Source organism: Narcine bancroftii, chromosome 1, assembly GCF_036971445.1.
Source record: "Narcine bancroftii isolate sNarBan1 chromosome 1, sNarBan1.hap1, whole genome shotgun sequence".
Lineage (NCBI taxonomy): Eukaryota > Metazoa > Chordata > Chondrichthyes > Torpediniformes > Narcinidae > Narcine > Narcine bancroftii.
Window position 1 is genome coordinate 49,677,316 of NC_091469.1, and position 27,814 is coordinate 49,705,129.

Consider the following 27,814-nt stretch of genomic DNA (forward strand, 5'->3'; position numbering starts at 1 on the left):
TAAAGAAATAGCTATGTTTGGATTCAGCCTTAATTTTTCCATATGTTATATTGAATAATCTACTAAGGCTATTTGGAGAATGTGTTCCTTTAACAAATCCTGCCTGATCTGCATATATTAATTTTGGTAAATACTCACCCAATCTATAATTTTATGGCCTGCATTCAGAAGTGATATTAGTCTAAATTATGAGGTTTTTTGTGGATCTCTACCTTTCTTCCATAGCACTGTAATTATGGCAGTTGAACAAGTTTCCAGGAGGGTCTCTGTCTCCACCGCCTGGTCCAACACATCTATCAAAAGAGGCACCAACAAATCTTTAAATTGTCTGTAGAACTCAGGAGGGAACCCATCTTCCCCTGGGGACTTATTAGCTTGTAAAATACCTCGAGCTTTCTTTATTTATTCCTTTGTAAAAGGAGTATCGAAATCATATTTTTCTCTCTCGCTTCTAATTTAGGAAGTTCAACATTTTGTTAAAAATTCTTTCATTTCATTTATATCCCCAGCTAATTTTGATTTTTAGAGTTTCATATCGTTTTGTCTAAATGTATTATTTATTTCTTTTTGATTATATATTTATAGTATCAGTTTCTGTTTCTATTGCATTTATCATTCTGGATGACTCCCCTACTTTTACCTGCCAAGATAACACTTTATGTGCCTGTTCTCCTAGCTCATAATATTTTTGTTTAGCTTTTACTATCATTTTTTTCCATTCTATGTTTGCAGTGTATTATTTTGTAACTCTTTGTTCTCCAACTTTTTTTTGTGTTCCTGATACCCCTTTTTGCAATTTCTTTCTCTAAACCTTCCAATTCACACATACTCTCTCAAGATTTTTAGTACAAGAAATAATTTGTCCCCTCAAGTAAGCTTTAAGCATATCCCAAATTAGAAAACTATTGTCAGTGGAAGGAAGATGGCTTTCACAAATTATTTCTATCTGTCTCTTAATAAATTCACAAAAATCCTTCTTCTTTAGTAATTTAGCATTGAGGCACTATCTGTACATACTTCTTTGCTTTTCCATTATCGTAATAGTTAAGTCTTGCCAAATACTCCATTTTTACCACTCTACTTTGTAATTGGGCAGACATTAAAAATAGGGCAATCCTTGTATGTGAATCATGTTCCCTTGGATAGAATGAATAGTCTCTTTCTAAGGGGTTGAGCCACCTCCATGTATCAATTAAATTTAAATCCTTCATAAATGATAATGTCATTTTTGTAGCTTTTTCCCTTGTTATTGCCCAATATTTGATCTAAAAAAAAATTGAAATATCCTCCAATCAATATATTTTGTTTTCCTCCTCCAGTTTTAAAAACTATATCATTCATAAAGACTTCTTCATAGTTTGGGCTATAAATATTCATAAGTGTCCATGATTCTGCATAAATTTCACCATGTGCCATTACAAATCTTCCAGCTTGATCAGGTAATGTCTCTTCTATTATTATTGGTATATTTTTATTAATTAAAATCACTGCACCTCTTTCTTTTGATCCAAATGAAGATGATATTACTTGTATCACCCATCCTCTTTTTAATTTTGTGTGTTCCAATTTGGTAAGAGGTGTTTCTTATAAATAGACTATACCTCCCTTTAATTTTTTTTAAGTATGCCTAGACCCATTTTCTCTTCACCTGTCCATTAATTCCATTAACATCTTTCTAGGTCTTTTGCATGGCCACATCCCCAAAACAAAAATATTTTTTTCAGAAATCACAATAGAAAAATGAATATCAAATTCAATAGTGTACAGTAGTGCTGCCATTGGTGCAGACCCAGGAGAATGGAAAGCAGATGTTCAGTGTTGCTCTGGAGGTTTCAACTGCCCTTTCTCAATGCCAATGGTTCCTTCAGTGCTGGTCAAGAAGCTACAAATTCTAGGCCTCTGTACCCTACTCTGCAACTGGATCCTTGACTTTCTCATTGGAAGACCACAGTCAGTATGAATTGGAAACACTGCCTCCTCCTCACTGATCATCAACACAGGTGCCCCCAAAGGATGCATACTTAACTCACTGCTCTACTCATTATACAGCAATAACTGTGTAGCCAGGCATAATTCCAATGCCATCTACGTTCGTTTGCTCATGAAACCACAGCTGTCGGCAGAATTACAAATGACAATGAGGAAGCGTACAGGAGGGAGATAGATCAGCACATTGAGTGGTATAATGATAACAACCTTGTGCTCAATGCCAGCAAGATGATGATTGTGGACATCAGGAGGAAGTCAGGGGAACATGACCCAGTCCTCATCGAGGGTTCAGTAGTGGAGAGAATCAAGAACTTCAAATTCCTGGGTGTCAGCATCTCCGATGATCTGTCCCGGAGCCTCCATATTGATGTAATCTCAAAGAAGGCTCGCCAGTGGCTATACTTTGTGAGGTGTCTAAAGCGGTTCAGTATGTCTCTGAAAACTCTTGTAAACTTTTACAGATGTACCGTGGAGAGCATTCTGGCTGGTTGCATCACTGCCTGGTATGGAGGCATCAACTCTTAGGTCAAAAATAAACTCCATAGAGTTATTCATTTGGCCTGCAACATCACAGGCACCAGACTCCATTCCATCAAGGACATCTACATGAGGCAGTCTTAAAAAAACCAGCCTCTATTCTCAAAGACCTTCACCACCAAGGCCATGACCTCTTCACTCTGCTTCCATTGGGGAAAATGTACAGGAGCCTAAACACGAGCACTCAAAGGCACAAGGACAGCTTCTTCCCCACTGTCATCAGATTCCTGAATAATCAATGAACCAAAGACACGGCATTACTTTTCGTGCACTCATTTTGTTATTATTATTTTATTTTTTAAGTAATGTTGTAAGATGGTTATATATGAATGTTTGCACTATGATGCTGAGCAAAACACTGAATTTCGTGACTTGTTCATGACAATAAATCCTGATACAGGCTTAAAAGTCTTGTTAAAGCAGCCAGCAGCATTTTATTTTAAAATCCTGAAACCTTGTGGTCTGTGGCCTAGATTGTGGCGCTATGCTCGGCAGCATCCATGAAGGGTTGCAGACTCTGGGGGGAGTAGCAGACCAGTGCACAGCACCAGAAATGGGAAGAACACCCCCTTCCCCCCCCACCCCCATGTTGAGGAGGAGAAGCAGAGGTGATGACCTATAGTTCAGTGACTATGGCAGCAAATCACCAGCTGAAGAACCTACAAAGGCTGAGGGAAATGTGCAGTCAGAGGACCCGCATGGACTGCAGGTCACTGGCTCATGGGAACTAGATATCGGAACCAGGATTCAAGAGGGTGCTGAGGGCAAGAAAGGCTCCCAGGACCTGGAGGTTTCCTGATCATATTGGATGTTTGGATTTGGAGCTCAGGTTGCCGATGGTTTGAACTGGAGTCTGTACAGTTGCAGGATTGCTGGAGGCAAATTCACAGACACTCAGTGATTCGAAAGGGACTCTTTTGCTTCTCTTTTTCTTGTACTGTTAGGGATGCCGGGCAACACTAATGGTGACCCTTTGTCTGTCTTACAGCAGGCAGTAGGCAATTTCATGTCATATTGCGTGACAATGAAGGAATCTTGAATTTTGAAATTCCAATGCTCCCTCACCCACTTTGCTTTACTCTTCAAATCACAGTTAAAGAATGCAAATCTTAAAAATGGAGTCGGCAAGGAGAAAGTACATAAAAGAAGATCTGTAATAGCTGAAAAACTAAGATAGTATAATAGGAAAATGCCATAGTAGAAAAATAATGGTACATGATAACCTCAAACTCATTTAATAATGGATCTGGTTAAAAATAGTTCATGGAAATACATCAGTGTGTTTTATTCATAAAGCCTAATCATTTCATAATGACAAGCTCATTACAAGATTTAAGAGAATATCATTCAATTCTTTTCTAGTAACAGTAATGTGGTGGCACAGTTGGTCTAGCTGTTAGCGCAACAGCTTTACAGCGCCAGCGATCGGGACTGGGGTTTGAATCCCGTGCTGTCTGAAAGGAGTTTGTATGTTCTCCCTGTGACTGTGTGGGTTTTCCCCGCGGGCTTCAGTTTCCTCCCACCATTCAAAACGTATTGGGGGGTTGTAGGTTAATTAGGTGTAAATTGGGCGTCATGGACTCATAGGCCGAAAGGGCCCATTACTGTGCTGTATGTCTAAATTTTTTAAATAAAATGTAATATTGTGCTTTCAGGAGCGAAAAGTAGAATAATATTGGACACATCATAAGGAGTAATCACTCCCATCTTAGCAATAACACAATTGGAAGCATAGTATTGCTATTCCATAATGTCGCCTTTAATTGAACAGCCATCATCTCCTCCAAAGGACAACTTTACACTACTTCCATTTGCCATCATGGCTTCAAAATTAGTTTGGAAAATTGCAGTTAAAATAGAACTGTCTACACTGCTACATAAGTATGATGAGGTCACACAAGTTCAGTTCATACATTACTTGCACAGCATGAACATCTGTGCTCCTCTAATGTTGACCCTTTGAGCACATTTAATGGACTTCACTCTAGTCACACAATTTCACCGACTCCATTGTGTCTGCTCCAAGGTCAACACATTCAGCTGGTTTCCATCTACTATTGTTGGCAGAACTCTCAACCATACTGGCTCCATTTTCTGTGCTTCTCTTCTCACTTCCCGTGTTCCCCTGATGAACAGGCCCCCTGTATAGCCGAGGTGAGGAGAACCCTATTCAGGGTGAACCCACACAAGGCAGTAGGACTTGACAGCGTACCTGGTCAGGTACTGAAGGACTACACAGACCAATTGACGGAGGTCTTCATGGACATCTTCAACACCTCATTGCAGCAGTCTAATGTTCCCGCAGGGTTTAAGACAGCCAGCATCATCCCAGTACCCAAGAGTACAACATGAATGCTTTGAGCAGTTCGTGATGGAATGTACTAAAGCGCACCTCCCAGGGATGCTGGATCCATTTCAATTTGCTTATAGAAGAAACTATTTCACAGACGATGCTATAGCCTTGTCACCTCACTCCATCCTGGCCCACCTGGAGAACAACGTCTCATGCGCCAGGCTGTTGTTAATTGACTTCAGTCCAGGTCAATAGCAGAATATTGAGCGCGATTGTGCTGAGCAATAGCGCACCTCAGAGCTGTGTGTTCAGCCCGCTCATGTTCACGTTATTGACCCACGACTGCATCGCCAGATCCAGTTCCAACAGGGTCATGAAGTTTGCAGATGACACAACAGTAGTTGGTTCATCAGCAACAACGAGTTGCACTACAAAGAGATAGAAAATCTTGTGAAATGGCTTGAAAGTAACAACTTGAATCTCATTGGGGTCAAGATGAAGGAGATTATTGCAGTCTTCAGGAGGACCAAGAACGACCACCTTCCACTACACATCAACAACTCTGTAGTAGAGTGGTAGTAGAGAATTAAATAGTGACCTATCATGGACGCAACTGCGATTGAACTTCCTGAGAAGACTGAACCAGGCAAGGATACCGGGTACCATTAAATCAACCTTCTATAGGAGCTCTTTCAAGAGTGTCCTCGCTGACTGCATCAGTGTGGAACGGTTGCTGCAGAGAAATGGATCAGAGGTCAATCTACAGAACCATAAGTGGCAGAGAGGATTGCTGGAGTCTCCCTCCCCACCATCAACATGATCCACCAGGATTGTTGTCTGAAGAGGACACGCAAAATCATTGAGGACCTCTTCCACCCTGCACACAGCATCTTTCAGCTGCTCCCATCAGGGAAGAGATAGAGGAATATCACCAGGCTGAAGAAAAGATTTTTCCCACAGGCAATGAAAATGCTGAATGTCCAAAGGAATTGCTCACACTAACCATCCGAGACTCTCATTTGTACAAAACAATGTATATTTATTTATTTATATAGATAGAATGCTTGTCCTACATATGTATTTTTGTATGTGTGTTATGTCTCGTTGTGTGTCTGCATGTTTTTGCACTGAGAACTGGAGAATGCTGTTTTGTCAGGTTGTACTTGTACAATCAGTTAACAATAAAATTGACTTGACAACATCTACTATCATGCCTTCATCAAGCTTCAGGGATGCAAATTCTATAAGCAAATTGAAATGGATCCAGCATCCCTGGGAGGTGCACTTTAATACATTCCATCAAAAAGCTCAGCTAAAATTTTGAGACATGGATCAAGGTGTAGCCAGAATGTAGATCAACCTTGGCCTGCTGCATCACAGAGCGGTACAGTTGCTGTAGAGCAGTGGTTTTCAAACACTTTCTTTCCACTCACATACCACCTTAAGAAATCCCTATGCCATAGGTGCTAAGTAATTAGTAAGGGATTACTTAAGGTGGTGCGTGAGTGGGAAAAAAAGTTTGAGAATCACTGCTTTAGACCCAATTGTTACTGAAATAATTTGCTTGAAAAAAATTGTCATTGGCCCATTTCTTTTGAAGTTATGAAACTGTGCATATAACAAGTCAATTAGGTACAATTAAAACAGTGGTTTTCAAACTTTTTCTTTCCACTCATATACCACCTTAAATAATCTCTTACTAATCACAGAGTACCTATGGCATAGGATTACTTAAAATGATATACGAGTGGAAAGAAAAAGTTTGAAAACCACTGCTGTAGAGGAATGGATTGGAGGTTAATCCATAGGACCATAAGAGTGGCAGAGAGGATCGCTGGAATTTCCCTCCCCTCTGCCAACACCCACCATTGACGTGATCTAACGGGAATGTTGACTGAAAAGGTCATGCAAAAGTCATTGTAGACCCCTTCCACTCTGCACAGCATCTTTTAGCTGCTCCTGTCAGGAAAGAGATACAGGAGGATCAGAGTCAGCGCCACCAGGCTGAGGAACAGTTTATTCCTACAGGCAGTGAGAATAAGAACAAACAAAAGAACTGCTCACACTAACCACCCGAGACCATCATATTTAAGAAACAATATTAATTTATGTATTTGTGTATATGAATACTTAACGTGCTAAGTATTGTTTGTCCATGTGTGTGTTATGTCTGGTTGTGTGTCTGCATGTTTTTGCACCAAGGACCGGAGAACACTGTTTCGCTGGGATGTACTTGTACAATTAAATGACAAACTTGACTTGACTTTCTCACTTCACTCTCACTTACCAACTACCAATTGGATCATTCCCTCCAATTTCTGGCACCTCAATAAGATGCCATCACCAGACTCATCATCCTCCCCTCTTTCAGCATTCTGGATGGGTCATTCTCTCCACTATTCCCTATATCATTCATCTGAATCCACTCCCCATCTCAGCATCTTCTGATGCAACCACAAGAGATGCCACACCAGCCAATTGATCTTTGTCTTGTCACCATGTTGGGACTCAGCTCTACTCCCAATTGGTCTTCCTCCTGCTAAGTGTATTGTGGTCAATGGTCACAATACACATGACACCTCGACATTAAGGAAATCTACACAGATTGGGTTGACTACTGTAAAATCCCTAGCACCCGGCAATGACAGGAATTGGTAGATGCCGGTTATGTGTATTTTCCAGTTGCTTGAGGCCACGTGTTGTGTGAATGGAGAACTAATGGCGAAGCCTGTAAATTTTAAAGTTCAATAATTTTATCCATTTATTTTCCATGATTTTTTGGCTAGTTGTTTGAATTCCATATAACAGGGATTTTACTGTATTTTGCAAGTCCTTAATCAATTTGCAGAGATGACCCTAAATTTCTAATTGCCTTTACTATCCCTACTCTGACATCCATTTTTGGCCCCTTGCAATGTCCTAATGAAGCCAAAGTAAACTCAGAAATCTTCTGATTTGGCACATCACAGCCATTGGGATAATATTAAACTGAACAATTTCAGATTACCATCATTTCCAATTTGCACCACAAACTGAAATTTTAAGTTTCACATGGCACAGCAATAGGCCCTTGAGTCCGTCATGCACATGTCATCAATGCTGATCTCATTTACCAGTCCATAATTTTCTTTGGCTCACCAACCCAAGTGCTTCTTGAACTACTTAAATGCTGTGAGGGGGCCACTCACTCAAGCAGTTCATTTCAGATTCTAATCATCCTCAGATCCCCTCTAAACCTTTTATTCTTCTCCTTTGCCCGTGCCTCCAAGTTTCAGAAAGGCTTTGAGAAGAGTTTCTTTGGAAGAACATTTCTAGCATATTTTACTTTTATTTCAGATTTCCAACATCCACACTGATCTATATCTCACAATTCCAGCACTTCTTTTATTTTCATTCATCTCTCTTTTGCTTCTTTCAGACGGATCAGCCTTGATGAAGAGCTCAAGCCAGAAATAATTTTTAAAAAAATCTTTATCTTAGCTACATAAAGGACACTGTTTGATCTGCTGAGTTTCTCCAGCATTGCAATTTTACTTCAATCATGGTGTCTGCAGACTGTCGTGTTTTATTCCTCTCAGCTGTGATGAATAAACCTTCAATGACCACTTTCAATTGTCACCATCAAGACCTGGCATTGAGCCGCAGATGGTCTCCAAGCTGTCAATTGCCCTCTCTTTTATTTCTCCACCCTTCTCTGCAACTTAAAACATATTTCAACTTTTAGTGATATTGAAAGGCCTTTGAACTGAAATGATAACTCTCTCCACAGTTGTTACTTGGCCTCCTGACTATTTTCAGTTTTTTCTGTTTCAGTTTCAGATTTCCAGCATCTGCAGTTTTTTGATTTTCCAAATTGGGCTCTGACACCATTTGTGACCGTAGTTTTATCTATCCTTAAAGTCTTTCATCCACTGTTGTGAATTGGAAAGGCCAGTGCTGAATACAGAGCGGTCAATCTGAAAACACTGGGTAGGCAATAAGCAAAATAATAGCACAAAAAAAAAGAATCGAGAAGCCCAAGGACAATATCAAATCAGAAATTGCACATATTTAATTGAGTGAATAAATATTTAATGTTTGAATTTCTTTCCTCGTGGGATAGATTATATTTGTGGAATCTAATATGGCTGATGAGGATCAGCAAAATATTTCAAGGTGAAGTAATTAGTAATTCAATAAAATGTTTGAGATTTTTTTTACTTAATGTTCACATTAAATCCTGAAATAGAATTTGCACAAGACAAGTTGGCTGGGTAATCTACTGATAGAGAAGATGAGGACAACACACTCAGGAAGTCTAATGGTTTCTTAGCCTGTACTTCAAGGAAGTCAAAACCTTTCTGCAATGGTGAATCACCTGCAACACCTTGTGGAGATTTGGTCCCTCTGTGCAAAGAATGGGTACCATGAAAGGTCAATAGACAAACTACAGATTTAGGATTCAATCTAACAAAACGTAATTGGAGAAAGTGTACCTATACTCTTCAGCATTTTGAAGAATGGAAGTCAATTCTCTACAATCCATAATATTCTTTTAAGATGTGGCAGGGTTCGAGAGGGTGCTGAGCACAAGAAGGGCTCCTGAAGGGCCTCAGGTGCTGAAAGCTTCCTGATGGTATCGGAGTTTTGGATCTGGACCTCGGGTGCCAATGGAGAGAATAGGGGTCTGTGCGGCTGCAGAAGCTTTGGGAGCACTGGAGGTGGATCTATGGACACTCAGTGACTCCAAAGGGACACTTTTACTTCTCTTTCTCTTACTATAAGGGGCGGCAGGCAATACTAATGGTGACTCTTTGCCTGGCTGTCAGCAGACTAAAGGAAATTTTGTGCAATATTACATTTTCTATTTTATTGCATGACAATAAAAGAATCATGAATCAATGCTGAGAAGCCACTTCTTCTCTGTAAAGGTTGGGGTGGGAGGTTCATGGTCTGGCATCATGGTCATGGCCCACTATTTATCTCTTATTTATTGTCAATAAAAGAACAGATCATTTGATCAGAACCACTGCTTTTGTGGAAACTTGCTGTCCTGGTAGTACACCGATTCAGTGACCTGGAAACTGTGATGCAAATGTTACTTGCCTCCTATCTGCTCAAGCTAGGCTTTTCAGCTGAACGGCACAGACTGTTTCAAGATCCAAGGAACTGCAAATGGAACTGAGCATTGCAATCATCCATAAAATATTCCCACTTCTGACCTAGTGTGCATGAATTGCTGATGTGGTTGGGCTAAGAATACCATCTTGAGGAGCTCCTGCAGTGATGTCCTGGGGCTTGGATGATGAGCGTCTAATAACTCCAGTCCTTTGCATGTAGCACAATGACTCTTAATGAAGAGTTTTCCCCTCGTTTTAAGTTTTATTAGGTCTCATTGGAGCCACACTGGATACCATTCAGATGTCAAGGACAGGCATTCTCATTTTGTAACAGACAAACTGCTCTTTTAACCATGTTGGTGCAGCAAACTCTGTAGCCGAATGGTCTTGACACATGCCAATCTGAGCATCAGTAACTAGCTTATTAGGGAGTATATGCTATTTGATTATAGTGATGAGATGTTCCTTTACTTTGTGGAGCAGTAATTAATGGGGTGCATTTCCAGACTTTTTAATAAAAACAGGTCACATCTGCAACAGATTCTCCCCCACGTAAAGCAATTTAAAAAAAAATCGTTAAGCATATAGGGAAATAAAAATGCACCATTTTCTTGACAAGTTCCATGCATACACGAAACAAATAACATCTCTCTATATTGGGACTACAAAGCATTGCAGTGCATGAAGACCTTTAGTGAGTTGTAAACCTTTTGTAACAGTTTTCTGTTACTGATGAATCATTGCTTGTTTATAATTTAGTATTACACAAGAACTAGGGAATGCAGCCTCCAGATTGAGTGGAATATGTTTCTCAGAGAGTGGTGATTCTGTGGAATTCGCTGCCCAGGGGAGTAGTGTAGCCGCCCTTATTGAATATATGCAAAATGCATAGATTGTTTGCAAAGTAGGATAAATTAAGGGTTATTGGACAGTGGAAGGGAGGTGGAGCTGAGTCCACCGCAAGATCAGCCATGATCTCATTAAATAGTGGAGTGGACTCAACAGCATAATGGCCTACTCCTGTCCCTATTCCATTGTTCATATACTTCAACAGATAGTTTATACATCTCTCTGTGTTGCAGATCCTGACTTGTGGGCCATATTAGCTAGTGTGGAGGATCAGAACACAGCTAGTATGGAAGGTCTCGCTTGCTGCTGCCTTTCAGCTAACTAACTGACTGCACAAGGATTACAGCCTCTATTTAAAATCAGCAACAATATAAATAAAACCTCATCAGGTGCTTCTAGAAATGAAATAGTGAATCCACCTAATCTTATTATACTTCCATAACAGTATTTAAATACATTTCACTTCTCCTTCATCTCACCTCTAAATGTTACACCAATTCATTACCAACAAAAATTAATACTATATCCTACTGAATTTAAACTCAAAATGTTTTAGCCAGCTCATCAAAATACACATACGGTTGCACGGCAATATAGGCTATTTAAAGGCTAACCAAATTACCCTATAAATAGCCAGTTTAGGATAATGGATATTGATCATTTGGACATTTAATCTCCATTCTCAAAAATACTTATTAGCTCCAGATATTCTGAAATACTGGTGACAGAATATAATTGGATTGAGATAACCAGTATCTCATGTGTGCCCCAGTACTGAGGCCATTTCAAAATCTGCAACAATGGCCTTTTTTCTTAAACACGCATCAATTTTTATAAACAGAGGTAATAATGGATTCAAAATCTACCCAAATGCTACAATTCAGAGATTCCACAAAAATACAAATAATCTGGTAACTTGCAATATTTCTTGCTGCTCTGCTGGAAGCAGCATTTAAGAAAATTGAAAGAGATACAACATCCATTAAAATATGCTGGATGCTTTTAAATGGTGATCAATTGGTTAAAAAAGTTAAGATTGCCGTTTCAGTGAAACACACACCATGATGTCTGTCAGAAATGAATACAAGCTGGAGTACTATGAAGAAATTTGTCTTGAAGAAACAAAGTCTTGATAAAGGGTCCTGACCTGACCTTACCAATTCTACTTATGGATGATGTCTGACCTGTCAAGTTCATTGTTTGTTCAAGATATATAATCGTTGTTACTATGTTCAATGAACTTGGCTGATGTTTCTTGGGACAAATCATTACAGGGGAACCAGGGAGAGAGACTACTTCTAATTGTTCTCTGGTGGGGCTGTTTTCCCTTCTGCCTGTCCATGTTGGGAAGGGGAGTGGTCTTTATAAAATCACATACCCAAAGGGCTCTTTATTTTGATTCCTGTGGCAAAGAACTGTTAGCATTTATTGCCCAGGCTAAAAAAAAATTTGCAACCTACTAAACACGTTGGAAATTTTTAAAGGATCTAACTACGTTTTAGTATTCTAATTATTTATATAGATCAAGTATTTTATAACCATATAACCATTTACGGAGCAGAAACAGGCCATGTTGGCCTTTCGAGTCCGTCGGTTCACTGGTTTTGTGCGCCCTCTTACCTTTAGCTCCTTGAAGAATTTGAATTCTCATCCTTCTTCCTCCAAAGAAGGAAGCACTAGGTCTGCTAATCTTTAGGCTGTTGAGTTTCCTGCAATATAATATTGAGTATGACTCCAGGGTGTGAAGGGCAGTACAGCAATAATTCAAAGCTCTGGGTATAGATGTGGCCAACTTGTGTCCTGACAAACCACTTCTCAAATCAATGAGGGACTGCTTAGCCCTTGTATTGATGAGCTGCTTGTGTTTACAGAGTTGTTTCTTCAATGTAACATAATGCACATAAAATGGATTTTAAAAATTTTACTTATTATTTATACTGACTGGTATTTAGACAAAAGCAACATTTGGAAGAGGGGATGGAACAGGCTGCAGAGCTGGAGGAAGTTTAAGATCTCACGCACTTGGTCAAGGTCAGTGAAAACATTAGCAAATCACATCTCTTAGCAACTGCACCACTAGATCACACATTACTCTCTCTGTACACCACACTATCATTTATCTAATTAATCACCAACAGCTATGCCTAACACCTAGCCTTATATCACATCCTGGCGCACTTTGCAGGGAGGATCTTTCTCCTGGTTGGGTATCTAATATCTGGGGTCATAATGTCAGGATACAGGAGAGGATACTTAGGATTGAAATGAGGACAAGTCTCATGTCATTCAACAGCATTGCTAAAGCCCAAACCCCTACCATTGACATCATCAGGTTTTCCATCGACAAGAAATGGAACTGGACCCCACATTCCTTCTTGTGCCTGTAATACATAGTTGGAGGCTTGGCCTTGTTGGCAACTTGTTGAACTCTTGAATTTGTAAAGCTGTTCTATCATCCACAAATTAGAGCAGGTGTACAAAAGAGTTTGTCCCACTTGACATTCTCTAGAATGAACCAATCTTCTTGAATGGTTCTCCACATCTACCACACTAGGTATTCTGTAAGGAGTTTATGTTCTCCCCATGACACATGCTTGTATTCCTCTGGGTTCTCCGGTTTCCTGGCACCCTCCAAAAGCATACGAGGTTGTTGATGAATTGGGTGTATACAGGTATTGTTTAAAATCTTTTCAAGAAAACAGTACTCACAGCTGTGCACCATGTGTGCACATGGCTATAGTTTGCATTATCGTTGCATTATATTATTATTTATAATGTTGGCATCCAATCACCAAGTGCTCCCATTATTGCCCTGAAAACATGAACTTCAGTAACTATCAGCTGTGTGGCTTCATCCGCGTCACACGCCATCCTGACTTCCAAATGTGTTGCCATTCACAGTTGTTAACAGATACAAATCTTGGAAGACTGCACACTGCAGAAGAACCTTCTTGAACAGCTGACAGCCAGAGAGCAGCTCCTTGTCACCTTTCGAAGTGATGATTATTCATTGCTGAACTCTGGCAATGGACGCACTCCTTGCCTAAATAAAATATAGAGGGAGCCGTTCTCCACTGCATAACAGCTTCTGTCTTATCGTGACAAAGGGTTCAGTCCTGGATCATTAGTTATATATCTTTGCCTCCTATGGATGCTGCAAGGGGTGGCGAACCTGTGGACTTCATCACAGGAGATGATGGAGGCCAGTCCATTGAATACAGTAAATATTGATTTATGGACACAAAAGACATCAAGGACATCAGATACTTAACACTGAGACAGAAGACCAGCTTTGATCCTACTGAATGATGGAGCAGGCTATAAAATAGAATGGTGTAGTTCTGATTTATCTTTCACTTCCCTCCAGCTATTCAACATGGGCAGGCACATTATTAAAAACATTGCGACATCGTCATACACTTTTCCCAATTTAAAAATACAGCAGTTACAAGCCCTTCTAGCCCATGCCACCCAAATATCCCAACCTACAACCTCTGTACGCTTTGAAAAGTGGAAGGAAACAGGAACACCCAGAGAAAAGCCATGCAGGTATAAGAATGTACAAACTCCCTCCAGACAGCACTGGTTTTGAAACTGGGTCACTGGTGCTGCAAGCATATTGTACTAACTGTTAAATTAGTTTTTTATTCTTCACTCAACCTTGCAGGACAAAGTAGCAAAACATCAGCCAGCAACCTCAGGCTTGCAGAGGGCAGCCCTGGGGTCCATTGGCTCTGCAGCCTGGAGGTGGTGATGCTGCTGGTCATTACTTGAGCAGTGAGATTTCAGCACAGAGATGAAATCTCTCTCACCACATTCTCTTCTGCACTCATGTCACAAACTCTTCCTATACTGATGGCTTAAAAGTGAGCTTCTTATTTCATACCTCGCCTCGTCAGTTGATGTAACAAGTTCAGTCACAAATCAGGTTCACAGATATCCAGGGAGCTGGTTCAGATATGGGATCCACTCTGACGTGCAGTCAGGTCACCGGGGAATGGCCCCTCATCTACACTGTACCTAAAGAATAAAGTCACATACAAGCCCTCCTCTCAAGGGCTTGAGATAAAATTGATGGAGTCGTTTCCTGACTTCTGATGAGCACAGAACACTGAAGCATTTGGGGCATTGTCAGTCTTCTTCAAAATCTGAGACTGAGTCCTTCTTCCACCATTCCAGAGCTCTGCCTGGTGCTAGGGATCAATAATTTCTGTTGAAATCATACCCAGCTCCACATTACTTGGCAAGTTTGTATTTGCATTGCAGTTCAAGCAGAAGTTGCCTAATGTTTGCCTGATGCGGTGGACGTTCGGACTCTGTCACATCGGCTAGAAGAGTCGAATGACCTGCTTTTCTGTTATGCGCACCCAGCTATTTAGCTGCTCTGTCACACAAGCCAGTTCTGACTAATATTTAAAGAGCCCTTTGACTTCATCCATGTTCTCCAGAAATCTGACAGCTTCATGATGTGGCTAAATCACTGGCCTTGGAAAGAGCATCAGTGGAAAAATGAAGAACGAATTTACAGGTCACTGTTACAACTATATCCTTTATGATCCCTCTGGTGTGATAATTTGATGCAAGTGGCCAGTTGCTGTTCATAGTCGGCGCATCTGAAGCTGTGCTGTTAAGGTGCAGTGCTGTTGCCTTCCAAGGCTTGATCTCTGCAATGAAGCAACTTCCCAGCAGCTTGGGTACAAACCAGGAAACTGGCTGCTGAGAAATATAAGGACAGGAAAAGACAAGAGGGTTTATACCTAGATAGTTGATCAATTTGTTAATGATTTCAACCAAAAGTTAAAATGTTGTTTGGATGATTGACTTGGTTGTGTATTTTCTTCATTAACTCTGTTTACAGGGCTGCTGAGAAGGCACAACAGAAGCTAAGACTCAAAGGTGCTGGTGAAACTCAGCAGGTCTTAGCAGAAACAAAGTATAAAAAAACCAGGACTGCCAGGCTAGGAAACAACTTCTTTCCGCAGGCAGTGAGACTGCTGAACAACCCTAGCAACTGGTAAGTTAGTTATGTATACATTTATTTTAGATGGCTATGTATACATGTTTGTGTGTCAGGGGTACTGTGTGTCCTTGTGCATGCACTGTGGTCCAGAGATACGCTGTTTCATTCAGTTGTATATGTACAATCAAATGACAATAAACTGAAGATCTTGCAGCATCCATAGGAGGCAAAGATATATAACTAATGATCCAGGACTGAACCCTTTGTCACGATAAGACAGAAGCTGTCATGCAGTGGAGAACGGCTCCCTCTATATTTTATTTAGGCAAGGAGTGCGTCCATTGCCAGAGGTCAGCAATGAATAATCATCACTTCGAAAGGTGACAAGGAGCTGCTCTCTGGCTGTCAGCTGTTCAAGAAGGTTCTTCTGCAGTGTGCAGTCTTCCAAGATTTGTATCTGTTAACAACTGTGAATGGCAACACATTTGGAAGTCAGGATGGCGTGTGATGCGGATGAAGCCACACAGCTGATAGTTACTGAAGTTCATGTTTTCAGGGCAACAATGGGAGCACTTGGTGATTGGATGCCAACATTATAAATAATAATATAATGCAACGATAATGCAAACTATAGCCATGTGCACACATGGTGCACAGCTGTGAGTACTGTTTTCTTGAAAAGATTTTAAACAATACCTGTATACACCCAATTCATCAACAACCTCGTATGTTTTTGGAGGGTGCCAGGAAACCGGAGAACCCAGAGGAATACAAGCATGTGTCATGGGGAGAACATAAACTCCTTACAGAATACCTAGTGTGGTAGATGTGGAGAACCATTCAAGAAGATTGGTTCATTCTAGAGAATGTCAAGTGGGACAAACTCTTTTGTACACCTGCTCTAATTTGTGGATGATAGAACAGCTTTACAAATTCAAGAGTTCAACAAGTTGCCAACAAGGCCAAGCCTCCAACTATGTATTACAGGCACAAGAAGGAATGTGGGGTCCAGTTCCATTTCTTGTCGATGGAAAACCTGATGATGTCAATGGTCTGGGGATTAGCAATGATGTTGAATGACATGTGGAAATATTTAAATGCATGCCAAATATGGTCACTGCTGGATAACTACATGAATACAATTACACTTGCCATTTATCATCTCAAGTCAAAATATGTCAGTCTCTCTGCACTGGTGCAGATGGTTATGTTTTGTGGTTATATGGAATTGGATCCTCTACTAAATCATCAGTCATTTCCTGAGGGCAGATTTGTAGACAGACTTTTATTGTTGCCTCTTCCCTTATTTTGGGATGACACCAAAAGTGATACAGTGCCCGTGCTAAAATACACCTCAACCAATGGCTGAAATACCTTGTATTTCTACAATGTAATTTGAAATTCCATGAATCTCACCAATTTAATGCTATTCATGGATTATCATCTAGTTTTCTTACCAAGCACAATAGACTGATTTCCTCGATGATCTATGCACTTAGAGTTCTTTCAAGCAATGAAGCAACATCAGAATTTTACAAAATGGGTACAGCGAGCATTAAGAAATAGGCAAAATTCTGCACGTCACACAGCATCAAAAGAGCTGGGAACAACTGTTAATTGTCAAGGTAAATAATCTTACACTCAATGTAACCAAAACTAAGGAGCAGATTGTTGACTTCAGGAAGGGAAAGCCAGAGGTGTACAATCTAGTGATTATTGGGGGATCAGAGGTGGAGAAGGGCGAGCAAACTTAAGTTCTTGGGAGTCACCAACTTGGAAGATCTTTCCTGGACTCAACACACTAATGGCATCGTGAAAAAGCACATCAGTGCCTCTATTTCCTCAAGAGTTTGCAGAGATCTGGTGTGACACCAGAAACACTGGTAAATTTCTACAGAGGGGTGGTGGAAAAAGTGCTGACCAGCTGCATCACAGTCTGGTACAGGGACACCAATACCCAAGCATAAAGCCCTCCACAGGCAAAACCCTTGAAAACATCGACAGGGTATGCTTCTGTTGGAGAGCAGCAGCAGCAATCATCAAAGATCCACACCACACACACTCTGTTCTCATTTCTGCCATCAGGAAAGAGGTATAAGTGCCACAAGACTCGCACCACCAGGTTCAGGAACAGCTGCTACCCCTCCACCATCAGTCTCCTCAACAACAAACTCAACAGGGACTTATTTAAAGACTCTTGTGCACGTCAATGATTTTTAAAAATTCTCTCTGTATGGCACAGTTCTTTTACATTTGCTATCTGTTTACAGTTCTTTATTTGTATACATGTATACACTGCATACAGTTTTTTTGCACTTCCAATAAGTGGTCATTCTGCCTCACCCACAGGAAAAAAAGAATCTCAGGGTGGTATGTGATATCATGTGTGTACTCTGACAATAAATCTGAAATCTGCTCTTCACTTGTGGTGGACCGAATTGAGAAATAATGAAGATGTCTGCATTGATGGGGGTGTTTTAAGACAGGTATAAATGCTTTGCTGACTAAATTTCAGTAAAGAAATAAATTATTCAGCATCTTTCCTATTACAACTTCCACATTGGAGGCATTTTCTCTAATTCCTTTTCTCAGAATTCTTTGTGTGGGTGAAAGATGGAATAGTTTTGGGAGTGAGAATGATCTGTTTCACCCCGTATTGCTTTAACCAAACATCAAATATATAAAAAGGTGAAGTACAATGTGAAATCCTAATGAGAATCCACACTGCACACGTGGGAAGAGTTGCAGTAATTGCCTTCAAAGTCTCATTAATCAGTGCTGTTTCCTCTTGTTTCATTTGCCACAAGTACCACCTGCATGCAATGGCCCTAGCAACATTGATTGAACCAAGTTTCAAGCCAATCTCTCTCTCTCTCTCTAAACCTTGTTCATTAGTGGCAGCGGCATTAGCTGACTACAGGCTGAAATGCTTTCTTTAGGTTTTAATTTACAAAATAGAGAAATTACAAGCAACACTGCATCTTCTTGCCAAAAATACTGCTTCAGATTGTCAGTGTTGGCAGGTGGCTTTATGACAGTGTTTACCACAAAATAAGATGCTCTTTGTTTGCGTGGAATAAATCACAGTACATGGCACACTGGGGCCAATCTTTGAAAACAGCTGGCATCCTGTGAGAAATGTATGCAATCTTACATTGGATTCCTGTTTGTGCAATTGTTACACAACTATATTCTATGTTTATTAGCAGTTCTTGAAGCAGCATAAATTAAAACCTGACCATTGAAATACATGAGTGAATTTAATAACAGAATAAAATTAAGATATGTAATTTAGCAATAATCAAACCATTCCAAAGGGCATGGCACTCTTGGTATTGAATTAGTAGTGGACTTATCAAAATTCAAAGAAAACAATAGTGAACTTTGTCCTCAAATTATATAGTAAAAGTAGCATGATTTTAAAACAAAACATTGTACCTCATAATTGTTAATTGGGGAAGGGGACTGATTAGAGATAAATGGTGGGGACATGTGTCTGGAGGCAGAGTGGAATTGATCCTAAATGGATAATCTGCTTCTCAATGTTCTCTAGGCAAAGGGAACTTGGTGAATATGAGATCAGAGTAGAACAAGCTAATGTGCAGGAGCTTGTCATGGTTTAGAAAGAGAAAACGCTGGATTTTCTTAAAAACATTTTGATAGACAAGTCTCCAGGACTTGACTGGATTCACCCAGATTATCAAAGGAGAGAAGTGATTGCCAAGTGGTTAATGGCTTGATTCTAACTAGTATTGAGGAACAGAAAGATCTGGGGTCACAGCTATATGACAAAATACGCGGAGGATTGTTAAACAATTAGACTGAGTTAATGAAGGCAAGTGCAGGCTATGTTGTTGACAGCTAACATATTTGTCTGACCAGTTGGTTAGAAAAAAACAGTTGATCCTGAAAAGTATAATGCATTTGATGAATTGTAACAGAAAAAGAATATACAACAGATCAGAAGTTGCTGAGATATGCGGAGGAACACAAAACCCTGATTCTGCAGATCCATGAAGGCAGTGGACAGGCCAATGAGGTGGCTTCAAAGACATGGATTGCTTTATACAAGAACAAGGATCTTTTGCTAGAACTATACCCAACATGGGGTTAGATCATATCTAGTTAACTTACAACTTGAGTGCTGAACCCTATTCTGATCACCTCATCGCAAGTTTTACCAGAGTGTTCAGAAGAAATTTATGAAGATCCTGCCAGGACTGGAAGATTTCAGTAGTGAAAAAGGAGTCGTTTTCCTTCAGGGATGAGTTGCAGACTTCTTGCACTCAAAGAGATTTTCCACCCCCTACCCCCCCACTCCACACACATTTTTTCTTGTTTTATCAGTAGAGTCTTGGAGTTGGTTAATACTCCATCTAGATCCATCAATCTGCACCCGAATCATAGCCCTCTATACCTCTCCCATCCATGAGCCTATCCAAATTAATCATAAAAGTTGTAATCGAACCTTCATCCACAGCCAGCTTGTTCCACTCTCCCATCGCCCTCTGTGTGAAGTTCCCCTTCAAGATTTCACCTTTAAAACATGTCCTCTAGCTCTGGACTCACCCAACCTCAGAGGATAAAACGTGTTTGCATTTACCCAGTCTTTTTGATGGTCCAATGAATAAAGTATTAACCAACTCTAAGTCCCAGCAACATTCTTGTAAATTTTCTCTTTCAATCTTACTGAAATATTTTCTGCAGATAGGTGATCAAAACTGTACAGAATACTCCAAATTTGGCGTCAATGTCTTGTATAACTTTATCATAACATCATACTTCAATTTATGAAGCTTAATGTGCCAAAAGATCTCTTTACAACCCTAATTAACAGTGATGCCACGTTCAAGGGATTGTGCATCTGTATCCCTAGATTTCTCTGTTCTGCCACACTCCACAGTGCCCTACTATTTACCAGGCAAATCCTAGCTTGATTGATCCTCCCAAAGTGCAATACTTTACACCTGACTGCATCAAATTCGATCTGACATTTTACAGCTAATTTTTACAGCTGGTCCAAATCCTGCTGCAAGCTTTGAGAGCCTTTCTCACTGTCCACAACACCTCCAATCCGTAAATTTGCTGATCCAATTTATATCATCCAGATCATTGATATAGATGACAAACAACAATGGACCCAACACTAATTTCTGAGGCATCCCACTGGTCACAGGCCTCTAGTAAGAGAGGAAATGATCTTCTACTGCTCTCTAGTTTCTCCCATAAAGCCAATGTCTAATCTAATTTCCTACCTCATCCTGGATGCCTAGTAGCAGAACCTTCTTGACCAACCTCCCATGCAGGACCTTGTCAAAAGTCTATGTCCATATGTACAACATCCACCATCTTACCTTCATCAACTTTCCTAGTAACCTCCCCAAAAAATCTTTAAGATTGGTGAGACATGATATTTCAATCAAAACACCATGTTGACTATCCCTAATCAGTCCCTATCTACCCAAGTACTTATGTACCTGGTCTCTTTGGATACCTTCCAACAGCTCACCCTGTACTGATGTCTGTTTCACTGGCCTGAATTTTCCAGATTATTCTTAGAGCCTTTCTTAGACAAAAGAATTACATTAGCCATCGTCCAATCCTCTGACTCCTCATTCATGGCTCAGGATGTTAAAGGTTTAAGTTTACCCTTTAAGTTTTACCTACTAAGAAAAATGTCTTTCCTAGTCCCTATTATTTTATGCACCTTGAATAAGTTTCCCTTGAACCTACGTTTTACAAAGTAATTCTGAGACATCCCCTAAAGGGTGACAGAGTGAGAAGCCATCATATTCTAGTCCGAGAGTGCTCATTTGTAGAGCTGTGATTTGAAAACCCTTGGAGGAAGTCTAGAGGGCATGATTCTGTTCCTTTTCCATGGATAGAATGGACCAAAATGCCTCACATTGTAAATGTACTGATTTCTAAGAAATGTACACATCTCCAATTATTACTTTTTACAAGTACAACTGGAGCAGCAAAGTGTTTCTTCCTACCATACAAGCTTATTGACATCAGAATCCTTCTTCCGGTAGACCTGTCAGAATAGCTCGATGTTGTAACATAATTTTCTTTAATTATAATTTAAGGATATATTTATTTTATAAACACAAGTATAGCCAATGTTATCTAGAATTCTACACAAATCTGCTGCAGCCAAGAACACAATACCAAATACAGTAGAATACAGGAAAATTATCCAATGGACTGGTGACGAGTTGTCCCGTGAATAACAAAAAGAATCATAATGCTCAATAATGTACAGGCATTACCATTGAATTCCAAGAGCAGTATTTTTGATGTTCCTCAGACACAATTCCAGGAAAAACTGAACGCAAGAAATGATGCATTCGTTAATCAAATCACGAGAAACATTTGATCACAGTAAGTAAATGTGACATTTACAAGACTGGAAATAAAAGATGACACGGTGTGATCGTTTGAGAAAGCACTTCAAAATAGTGTCAATTCTCCTCCAAGGTGGCATGGTTCAGCAGTACAAAATCAAATGTTTTATTTTGAATATTCAACTAGTGAGCCTGAAAGGTTGAGAGATCTTAAGACCAGAATTTTCCCCAAAAATCCTCCCCATTTTCTAGCAAAGCCAACAACTTTTATAAATTAAATGCTGTATCCACAAATGAAATATCCTTCTGAGGACAGTGCATCTGCCATGTATTTCATTTTTTTTCTCCAAGGCTAGATTACAGAAGGCAGACGTCATCCAAAACTCAGAATCAGAATTCACTGTTATGAACAAGTCAGGAAATTAGGTGATTTTTGCGGCAGCATTTCAATACCAACATACATATTATAATCATCTTACATTACTATAAAGAAAAATAATAGTGCACAAAAGTAAGGCAGTGTCTTTGGTTCATTGATTATTCAGGAATCTGATGGCAGCAGGGATGAAGCTGTCCTTGAGCTGCTGAGTGCTCGTCTTTAGGCTCCTGCACCTTTTTCCCCAATGGTAGCAGAGTGAAGAGGGCGTGGCCTGGGTGGTGGGGGCCTTTGAGGATAGAGGCTACTTTTTTAAGACTGCCTCATATAGACATCCTCCATGGAGTGAAGTCTGGTGTTTGTGATGCAGCAGGCCGAGTTAACAACCCTCTGGAGTTTATTCTTGTCCTGAGAGTTGGCGCCTCCGTACCAGGCAGTGATGCAGCCAGCCAGAATGCTCTCCATGGTACACCTGTAGAAGTTTATGAGAGTCTTCAGTGACGAATCGCATCTCCTCAGACACCTCACTAAGTGTAGCCGCTGAATTAATGAGCCCCAGGGTTGCAACATGTCCAGACAGAGGATGAGGTGTTTTTCTATAAGCTCACATTGGGCTTTGTTGCAAAAGTTCCATGAGAAGGGAGGTGGTTGGTTGATATCGTAGAGCAGACCAGGATGTTTAAAGAAAAAGCTCCAATCAGAATATTGCAAAGATAGGAGAAAGTGTACGTAGTATCACATTGAAGCTGTTGAATACGATGAACCATTGGTGGTGTAGAAATGGTGTGGACAAGAGGCATCTAACCATGCATGAGTTGGGAGAAGATGATAAGAGTAGAAAGAACAATACTCGAAAGTGCTGGATCTTAGCAGCATCTATAGGAAGTAAAAGGCAGTCAATTGTTTCAGGCCTTAATTGAATATAAAAAGAAGGGGGGGGGGGTAAGTGGAAATAGGTAGAAACAGGAAAGAGTGGTATGGTTGAGAGCCCTGAATGAGGGTTGGCTGTCGTTCAGGAAAGTTAGTTACTTCATTTCTGTCATTTCTTCCCTAGGAGAGTGGAATCAAGTCCTTGGGGGAAGGAATCAAGGCTACTGTGGAAGACTGGGCTTTTAATTAACATTGAGCACTGTCCTATCCACGGAGTGATAGATAGAGACATCAGAAATTGTCCATGTCTGACTATGTAAAAACACAAGCAGGCAAATAGAATGAAACATTTGTCGTGTTTAAATGCATGACACTACACCGATATAGTCGTCAATGAAGTGGGAAAAGCATTGAGATGTGATGCTTGAGTAAGACTGAAAGATATTCCATAAAATTCTAATAGCAACACCTTTCATTTCAAGGAAGTGATTAGTTATAGAGGAGGTTGTTGAATGTACGGACATGTTCAGCTTAGAGTCTGTGACAGTAGGGGGAGGGGGTTGGGGAGTGGGGATAGGCTGCCAGGGCAGCCTAATTTAAGAAAATAAATCTAATTAATTAATTAATTATTTTTAAGATAATTAATTAAAATCTATGAAGCTGGAATGACAATGCATATACGTGAGCTTACTCTTCAAACTTTAATCTGTCTAAATAAATTTAAAAAGTACCTAGCAAGCTCAAAGATGCCCCTACATAGTGATTAATGGGTTTTGGCAATGGCCAAATTCCACACTATATCAAACATACTGCACTATGTAAAGGTGATTAATCTTTGCCAACAATAATTGTTTATTTAGAAAAGTAGCTTTTTATTATGCCTCAGACTTTTGGACATATGCTCCCAATTCCACTATATTTAAATGTGAGGGCAAAAGATTTTAGTCACAAAATCCTGTATTATGATTGAAGAATAATCTTGTTTGGTAAAGCTGATCTCGGAATGGATCAACTGTAATTGTCCTTGCTATTACTCTTTATGTCCTGATAGCATGCTAATACCAATATCAGACATAGTGCACCATTTAAAATTATTTCTGTGTTCTCTGGCTCTCCACTCAGCTCTGGATCACCTCAAAAACAGAAACTCATACATACACTACTCTTCATCGACTACAGCTCGGCCTTCAATAACATTATTCCCTCAGTGCTAGTCAAGAAGCACAAACTCTAAGCCTTTGAACCCTTCCCTTCCCCCACTGTGCAATTGGATCCTTGACTCTCTCATCGGAAGACCACAGTCAGTACGAATTGGAAACAACATCTCCAAGGATGCGTGCTTAGCCCACTGTTCCACTCATTATACACCTATGACTGTATGGCCAGGCACATTTCCAATGCTATCTACAAGTATGCCAATTTTGAAGTTGTGGGATCAGAAAGGAATTAAATTAGTTGAAGATTGTTATGAAGCAGGATATTTTATTTCATTTTAAAGAATGAAAGAGAAATATGAAATATCTTCGAATACTCTTTTTTCTTCTTTGGCTTGGCTTCGCGGACGAAGATTTATGGAGGGGGTAAAAAGTCCACGTCAGCTGCAGACTCGTTTGTGGCTGACAAGTCCGATGCGGGACAGGCAGACACGATTGCAGCGGTTGCAGGGGAAAATTGGTTGGTTGGGGATGGGTGTTGGGTTTTTCCTCCTTTGCCTTTTGTCAGTGAGGTAGGCTCTGCGGTCTTCTTCAAAGGAGGTTGCTGCCCGCCAAACTGTGAGGCGCCAAGATGCACGGTTTGAGGCGATATCAGCCCACTGGCGGTGGTCAATGTGGCAGGCACCAAGAGATTTCTTTAGGCAGTCCTTGTACCTTTTCTTTGGTGCACCTCTGTCACGGTGGCCAGTGGAGAGCTCGCCATATAACATGATCTTGGGAAGGCGATGGTCCTCCATTCTGGAGACGTGACCCATCCAGCGCAGCTGGATCTTCAGCAGTGTGGACTCGATGCTGTCGACCTCTGCCATCTCGAGTACTTCGACGTTAGGGATGTAAGCGCTCCAATGGATGTTGAGGATGGAGCGGAGACAACGCTGGTGGAAGCGTTTCTTATTATCAAATTAAAGCCCTATTGTTGGGTAATTTTGGACATACGTTACGATTACCCAGACGGGTCTAAATTTGAAAATTTACTTACTGATGGTGGCAAGAAAGGATTTATATCTGAGATGTATGTTTTATTGTAGAATAAAATGCTTAAGTCAGATGTTTATAAATCTAAATTAAAATAGGAAAAAAGATTTGTCCATATCTATTTCTCAGGATGATTGGATGACTTTATGCGAGGATAGTATGACTAAAATTGTAAATGTAAGGTACAGATTGGTTCATTATAATTTTCTTCATCAATTATACTTAACTCCAGAGAAATTAAGGAAATATAAATTTATTTCTTCTGATTTATGTTTTAGATGTCATAAGGAGCTTGGTTCTTTTTTTATATTCTACTTGGTTATGTGAGACAGTGAAACCTTTTTGGAGCAAATTTATGAAATTTTTAGAAGCTATTTATAAATTGAAAATTTCACTTGATCGTTTAGTATTTTTATTGGGCTATATTAAGAAATTGAATTTGAAGTTAAAATTAAATAAATTTCAAATTACTTTTTTGAGATTGGCCTTAGCTGTTGCTAAAAAATGATTGGCAATTACTTGGATTATTCGGTGATGGCATTTAGAAATGAGATCTTGTATTCCATTGGAAAAGATAACTTAATTTATGTAATAATTATTCTTTTTTGTTAAAACTTGGAGTCTGTATTTTGGACTATATGAGGTTGAATTATTAATATTCTTCCCATGCATTGATGGTGTTGCTCTGAATCATGGGAAATAATTGAAAAGTTTTATGTTTTGTGATCTTTTTTCTTCTTTCTTTTGGGGTAATTTAGTGGGGGTGCAAGGGGTATCATTTTTTAAAATATCATATGTATTATGTTTTTCATATTGTATTTTTTATTGTACGATTTATCATAGAAACATAGAAGATAGGAGCAAGAGTAGGTCATTCGACCCTTCGAGCCTGTTCCGCCATTCAACAAGATCATGGCTGATCTTAAAGTTCAGTACCCTGTCCCCGCCTTCTCTCCGTAACCTTTAATACCCTTATACTGAAGAAATAGATCTAATTCCCTCTTAAATATATTTAATGAACCTGCCTCTACTGCCCTCTGTGGCAATGAATTCCACAGATTCACCACCTTCTGGGTAAAAAAATTCCTCCTCATCTCAGTCCTAAATGGTTTGCCTATTATCCTCAAACCATGGCCCCGGGTTCTGGATTTTCCCATCATTGGAAACATCCCATCTGCATCCATTCTGTCCAGTCCTGCCAGAATTTTATATGTCTCTATGAGATCCCCTCTCAATCTTCTAAACTCCAGCGAGTACAATCCCAATTTGCACAATCTTTCCTTATAAGTCATTCCTGCCATTCCAGGTATCAGCCTGGTGAATCGCCTCTGCACCCCCTCCATTGCAAGAACATCCTTCCTTAGATAAGGTGACCAAAACTGCACACAATACTCCAGGTGTGGTCTCACCAAGGCCCTGTACAGCTGCCGTAAGGTATCCTTGTTCCTATACTCAAACCCTCTTGATATGAAGGCCAACATACCATTTGCCTTTTTAACCGCCTGCTATATCTGCATGCTCGCCTTCAGAGACTGGTGTACAAGTACCCCTAGGTCTCTCTGCACTTCCCCATCTCTTAATCTATTGCCATTCAAATAGTAATCTGCCCTCCGGTTTGTATTGCCAAAGTGGATAACCTCACATTTATCCACATTGTAGTGCATTTGCCATGTATCTGCCCAGTCCCTCAATTTATCAAAATCACACTGGAGCTTCCTGACCCCCTCTTCCGTGCACACAACCCCTCCTAGCTTAGTGTCATCTGCAAATTTGGAGATATTACATCCAATCCCCTCGTCCAGATCATTAATGTAAATTGTGAACAGCTGGGGTCCCAGTACAGATCCCTGTGGCACTCCACTGGTCACCACCTGCCACTCAGAAAATGAGCCATTTATCCCAACTCTCTGTCTTCTACCTGCCAGCCAGTTCTCAATTCACATCAATACCATGAGCCTTGATTTTGGAAGCCAGTCGTTTATGCGGGACCTTATCAAAGGCCTTTTGGAAGTCCAGGTACACCACATCCACTGGCTCTCCCCCATCTATTTTACCTGTCACCATCTCAAAGAACTCCAATAGATTTGTCAAGCACGATTTACCTTTTGTAAATGCATGTTGACTCCATCCGATCCCTTCTCTGCTAGTCATATGCTCCGCTATTACATCCTTAATAATGGATTCCATCATTTTGCCCACTACTGATGTAAGGCTCACCAGCCTATAATTCCCCACTTTTTCTCTACCCTCCTTTTTAAATAGTGGGGTAACATTAGCTACCCTCCAATCCATGGGTACTGATCCT

The 27,814-nt window shown here is 40.1% G+C and overlaps 1 protein-coding gene and 1 long non-coding RNA gene across 9 annotated transcripts in view; one reads left to right on the forward strand and one right to left on the reverse strand.

The window, feature by feature from the left end:
* Positions 1-27,814, reverse strand: part of LOC138758132 (sodium/potassium/calcium exchanger 2-like) — a 237,633-nt gene that overhangs the window by 129,767 nt on the left and 80,052 nt on the right. The gene's annotated exons all lie outside the window — the stretch shown is intronic.
* Positions 15,107-27,814, forward strand: part of LOC138758151 (uncharacterized) — a 111,717-nt gene continuing 99,009 nt past the window's right edge. For 2 of the 6 annotated variants that reach the window (XR_011354178.1, XR_011354181.1), the window contains exons 1-2: positions 15,109-15,295; positions 15,626-15,781. This is a non-coding gene — a long non-coding RNA (uncharacterized lncRNA). Of the gene's footprint in view, positions 15,296-15,625; positions 15,782-17,812; positions 18,959-22,037; positions 22,112-24,442; positions 25,056-27,814 lie in introns of those variants that run through there. The other 4 variants (XR_011354173.1, XR_011354175.1, XR_011354177.1 and 1 more) reach the window with 4 other exon arrangements.